Source organism: Anopheles arabiensis, chromosome 3 (genome assembly GCF_016920715.1).
Source record: "Anopheles arabiensis isolate DONGOLA chromosome 3, AaraD3, whole genome shotgun sequence".
Lineage (NCBI taxonomy): Eukaryota > Metazoa > Arthropoda > Insecta > Diptera > Culicidae > Anopheles > Anopheles arabiensis.
In genome coordinates, this window is record NC_053518.1 from 41,533,125 (window position 1) to 41,539,982 (window position 6,858).

Genomic DNA, 6,858 nt, shown 5'->3' on the forward strand with positions numbered 1-6,858 from the left:
ATTAGCGCGGAGCGGCGATGTGTTCGAAGCGTTCGAGAAATGTAATGCACTATGATGAAATTAGTGCCGACAACTTATGGTAATGTCTTTGTTAGACGTTTCGCTTTCGGTGTGTCGCGTAATGAGTCTTCCTGTCGCGTCGGTGTCTTTTTGCACACAAAAAAAGAAGCTTTTAAGTAGCAAAAAGGCACACTGGGAAGCGTTGGAAGCGAAATTTGTTTGGACTTATTGCTTAAAAATACTTTTACCTTCCTCACTGCACGCAACAAAGCGCACTGATCCCTTATTTAATATGCAGCACCTCATCTGGATGGATGGGAAATAGTTTTTGGTGCAAAACGAAATATACAACCTCAATTTCACATCCATTTTTATCAGACACACACATTGGGGGTAAAATGCTCTTTTACAAACGGCTGACCCCGTGTGGTGCGATCACACAGTGAAATCCATAAACTTCAGTCCCACTCGACAGCGGAGCTTAATCGCCCGTTTGGCAGCCGGGCGAAATTGTTTTAAATGTCAGCCGCCAACATAACTCACCGTGAAAGCTCCTCGTACACCCAACACGAGGAGGGGAGTCATTGGACAAAAAAAATGAACATATACTTGGAACTATTTGCCCCTGCCCGTACCAACCCGATCTTTTCTAAACGGTGCCATATTTACGGGAAAAACACATACACACTCACACACCACGCCGCTGGAGGGAGAGGAACTACATGGATGCCATTAAAAAAAAGGATGTTCCGCGAAAACGCCTGGCAACTCCATAAAATCCACCCATCGATTCGTTTCCCTTCCCACGGTCCCTGTTGTTCCTTCAGTAACACTGCGGGGTTTAAACGATCTCTATAGGTCACAATCACACACACACACACACATGGTCTGTGTATCGATTTGAGAGGTGGCAAATAGTAGGTACGCCAGCTACGGAATGGGTTGGTGGCCGTCGGATCCTGGTTGGTTTGGGTGCTTGCTTGTAGTGGTGACGATGGCGGTGTCGTCGTCGGTGTTGTTGAGTCGGTTAGCAAATGTCATAAATTTCCATTTATTTTTCCTGTTCGAACATAAAGCTATACGCTGTTTTGATATACGACCAACCGACAGGGAGGGAGCGCACTACACTACGGAGGTGAAGGTGATGTAGTGGGCTACTCGACCCACTAGCAGTATACGTGCCACTACCAACACCCCGAGTGTGCTAGGTGGCACTGAGATGCACTTCAATGAACCTAAAACCGCGCCTCTCGCTCCGTGCCACCAGTTCCAACGGCCCAAGGTGACTGCACTGAACACCGCGGGTCCTTTAGGTTAGTGCAACTGACACCGATATAGGGTAGGGAAAGGTTTATATTTTGTTATGTACTTTGTCTTTTCTATTTGGTGTCATTTCTGGCTGCAGGGGAACATGTGAGGTTACATTGCGGAAACTTGGTGGCCCAGATTATCGGTTGTTTTGAAGGGAACACTGCATGTGGATGAGAGAGTGTTTTTGGTTCGGGATCGAATCGATATGTAACAGCGTGTAGTAGGATGGAATTGAACTAAAGTAAATGTATATGAATATGTAACAGGTAGTGGTGATATTAATTGGGAAATTACAGTAACCTAAACCCAATGGCATTAGAGTGAAATTAAATATGATCAAATATGTTTTAAAACAAGAAAACAGTCAATGGCATAGCTGAGACTATAGCACATAATAGAGGACGATTCAGAGAGATCTAAATAAAAATGACCATAAACGAGGACAGTGAGCAGCCATGAAACTGAGGAATAGTTAAAACGCTGGTTTCTTTAATACCAGCAAAAAGCCATGTACACTTACAGATGAAAGGGAAAAAGACAGAACAACAAGGTGCATGTTATTGACTAGCCTTGCCGAAATAGTTTCTTGAAAGAATGTTTTTTATTTGCGTGTACTCAAGATTTTTTGTCTATTTAGAACTTTTTGGTACAAGAAAACAGTGAGTAGACATTTATAACATCACAAACTACCAAAAAAGTGTGAAATGTAAAAGAGTAATAAAAGTGTCTAAACGACAGACAAAATCCACACTAACTAGATATTTGACGGATACATATAAGAATTCGTAGATTAACGACAAAAGAATAAATTGATCGGAATATAAAAAAATTAAACCAATGAAATATCATCTAAGGTACGATAGGTTAACAAAAAGAGTGGCTACATATGATTAAAATAGCAAATGTTGAGGTAGTTAAACATGGGAAAAATAGTGTAACTAAAAAATATCCTTTAAAGGAAGGAAAATGTTTAAATACGCTTCACAAGAATGAAAAACTTAAGTACATATTGTTAATACTAATAAACCAGTTTACATTTGTTCAGCAGTAATGTTCCCTATGGCTCTCCTTTCATATCATGACATTTTTTTTATTATAAGCTTCTCAATGTATCTCTGCCTCGTGTTACGTCAATTCGTGACCTTGAAGTTACACTTGATTGTCAGTTAAACTTCAAGCAACAGTCGGAAGAAGTAATAACTAAACCAAATAGAACCCTGGGATTCATACTCAGGGTTTCATATGAGTTTAGAGAACTTTCCTGTTTAAGAACTGCGGTCTATCTGGTTCGTCTAATTTAGGAATATGCTAGTATTGTATGGAGTCCTTCTAGTATTGAGCGATGCACTAGGTTAGAAAATGTACAAAGACATTTCACCAGGGTTGCATTTCGTCCTATTTTTCGCTCTGCTCAACTCCCTCCCTATGAAACGCGATTACAATTGTTTAATTTGCAATCTCTATCCTAGCGACGTTATGTGAGTCAAGCTTGTTTCATTGGCGGGTTACTTGCTTCCTCCATTGATGCTCCTGATTTATTTACCTCTATTTGTCTATTTGTACCATGCCGTGCCCTACGTCGCCGTCCTCCTTGAGATGTGGAAACACGACATACATTATATTGTCATAATGATCCTTTATTGTCCTGTCTCAGGTGGCTTAACTACTATCATGATCTCTTTGACTTTAACTCTTCGTTAAATGCTTTCCGCTCGTGTGCCCTTTCCTTTCAACCGTCCTCCTAATTTCTCTTCATACTTCCTTCCATATTATATTGGTTTTTCTAAGTTTACAATTTTCTCTTTCTTTCTATTTATTTTTTAATTCGTTACTTCTTCACATCATTGTAATATTGTATTAGCTAAAATTATCATTATATTAACTAAAACATAACTTAGTTAAGCTAAGATACTCAGTTAAACCTAAAAGGCAGACTGTGAAAGAAAGAAATGAATTAAATGAATTGAATGAATTAAATGAATTGTGTGCTGTTTTTCTTATTGTATATTTATTAATTATTCGTCGAACTGTATAAGCCACATCGATGTATAAAAATCAAACAGTTTTATATTTTACAATATTTATGTTTTTAAATGCTGTTACACTTACACACATAAATTACGAAGGCGCTAAAGAATAATACGTGAAGCACAAATAACATTAACACGGGACAACAACTCGGCCACCTTCGTTTCGGGAGCGTACGCATCAGATGCCGGGATTTTCTTGTTTCTCTGTTTATTTTTTCGATTTTTTAGGTATGTTTCTGTCAGGATCCGTCAAATTTAAGGTTAAATCAAGAGCTTATTTCAAATAAGATGTTATAAACATGGGAAACAATTCATTATTGAATAAATACAATTATAAACAACAATACAATTATAAATAAATTCCTTAAAGTACTGAAAATATAGTATTCCATAAAAGTACTTTTATGTGTAGGTCCTTCAAACACATTGAAGCGCTAATTGACAAGAACAGATAAAAACATAACAGTTTTAATTACTTTTTACTACGATTAAATAAAATGACCCTTTATTATACAAACGGGAGCTGACAAGCTGGTAAAACAAAATAATAACTTACAATGATAACTAGAGCTCGTCTCTGTGTGATAGGCTTTAATGGATTGCACCAAAGTATTTTACTATCCTTGAATAAGATACGGAACCGACGATAAAATATCAGCCCCCCTCCCCCCCCACCCTTTCGTTGTCTATCGCTCAACCACCGACCCACAGTTCCTAGGAGGCATTCCTGTGGCTTCCCCGAAAGGCGTTCCGGTTGATCACTTACCGATCACGCCCGACGTGTCAAAGTGGCCATAAAACAAAAAGAAGCTGCCACAGGCTTTAAAGCACTGAAAAAGCATAACAACCAAACGAGAGGGGGGCAAAAATTGGCCCAAAATTTCCTCACAAAAGCCCGTTGCTCACGGCCGAAAACCGCAAAAGCCGACATTGGTGGGGCACATTTTTTTTGGTGTTCCTGGTTCCTTCCCGCCAAAGCCCACTACTGGCATTGGCGGTTTGATCGTTCAGCATCATTTGAAACCATTCAATTTCAATCAATCCGCAATTAAGTCTAGACGTGAAGGCATCAAATCACACGAACCATCCATCCATCCATCCATCCATCCATCGATCTATCTTTCTATCTATCCATCCATCCATCCATCACAGCGGGGGAAGCTGGCAATGGATTTTCATCGATCGATTTAGCATTTGGCTTGCAACCAAAAATCGGAACCGCGCTGCTCATCGGGCTGGAGCTGCCAATGGCACTCGAAATGTGACTCTTTGCCGAAGCCTTTCGATGAGCATATTCACCCTCTGGCACACGCACATCCCCGTCACCGTACAGGGGACAGGTTTTGTAAAGTAATTCATCAAACCAACCGGCGTATCGTCCGGCGTGTGATGAGGGCTGAGAGGGATGGGAAAATATTGCACAGTTTATCCGGCGTGGAGTTTGGCAAAATTTGGCACTCAATAGGTAGCTTCCGGATGCTACTGGAGTGGAAGTTTTGCTCCAAATCTGGCAGGCATGTACGCCAACATGCCTACGGGGTGCACTGCCCAGCGTCAATCCGTTTCAGGTGACACACCAGGTGGTCCAGTGTACCGGGCTGTTTTGTTTCGGTACCGTTGGTTTTGAAACAATAAGGCCGAAAAATAAATTGAGATATTATCGGGTGGTGATTGCGTTTTGATTTGTTCGGCCGATACACGTCCACGGCAAGCGTCCCGCAAGTGGCAGTAGAAACATGATTCGTGGTTGGAATGTTGGAAAATGGGAGACTGTTTTTTATATGAAGACCACTGCCGGAAATGAGGTTTGATTTGGTAGAGCTTTAGAATAACTACCACTTCTGCAGTGGATAGGTGGTGGAGGGTCATAAAGGCAAAGGAAATAGATTGGATTGAATTAATCTCCATCGCTTGTGCGTTGTGAGAAATGTTTTGAATACAATGTTATCAATAATTTGATATTCAAAATGTCGAAAAGAGTCAATTGTCGAAAACATGTTCGATTGATATTTTTGTGGATTTTGTCAACTAGTAATGCATTTCGTTCTACAAAATCTGCCTCATAATGTGACACAAAGGCTCAATAAATTCCCACCTTGGAAACAATGTTTGTAATTATGCCTATCGTCAAAGTCAACTACATTGATAAGCTATGAAGTAAATGTGCTGCTAGCTGCAATATATGTAAAATGAATTGTTTCTTTGTGGTTCACATTTCGTTGTACCTTTGTACATATAATTATATTCGTGTTGTTCGTCGAGCGTTTATTCACCAAAAGAGAACGAGATCCTGACATTCGCTACGCTCTGCACCTCGCCTGGCTTGCATCGCCCCGGTTGATACGCATTGAAGTTTAGGTTTACATGTGGTGATCGAGGACCTTAGCTGGGGTAACGCATCCCATAATTATATGTTTTCAACAAGATTTAGTTTAAAGAGAATTTGCTTGTCCTTGTACTTTTTTATTCAGGTGTAACGGTAATAACCGTATTATTTTGTTTTTAATTAAATCCATTTCTAAAACAATAATTTTTATTTTTAATTTAAATCATAAAAGGTGTCAAAATAATAATATAATTTCTGTTACCTTAATTATTTAACTTTTTAATTCGAATTTAACGTAACCAACAAGTGATGCTCTAAATAGAACGTATGGTAAGAAATATAATAAACTGCACTTGGGTTTTTTTATTGCAATGTACATTGTTATTAATAATGCAACTAACTGTTGTTCAAACTATTCGCTTATGTTACTACGAGTTAAATTTGTTACACGAACTTTTTTTTATTCATATTTAAATTTAATTATTTGTTAATGTATTTAGTTAATAATTTATAATGTATTAATTAATAAATTTATTAATTTATAAATTTAGAAATTCATGAATCAATTCACTTTTTTGTTAATTTATTAAGGTATTCATTAATTTAATATTTAACTTATTTATTTACTGTATTCATTCATTTATTTCATTATTCATTTAAACTGTTCATTACTGTATTGTATATTCATTAAATAATTAAATTATTTATTTATCTATAAATTTTTATCGTTCTTATTTTTTATTAAGGTGTTATTGTTTGTTTGTATAAATAAAATAAATAAATAATAAATTTATAAAAAGATAAAATAATTTTGTTTTTGCTATTTTCTTTTTTTATTTCTTTTCTTATTCATGTTTGTTAATTTGTATGTTTGATTTATTTTTTTTTCCTTTTCTTATTTATGTTTGTTTATTTGTTTGTTTGATAATTTAATTGTTTATTCAATTGAAGAAGTTAACCAAATCAAGTATGTAGCAGTAATAGTAGACGAGGAACTCCAAATTTAAATATAAATTATCATACTTATTGTTTTATTTATTTTTATTTATAAATCTATATATTTTTCAATTTTTTGTATTGATTCATTGCTTTATTTGTTAATTTCTATTTGATTTGCTAATTTATTAATTAATTAATTTATTTATTTAAACATATTTGCATTGATTTTATTTTCTATGTGAATCATGGCAA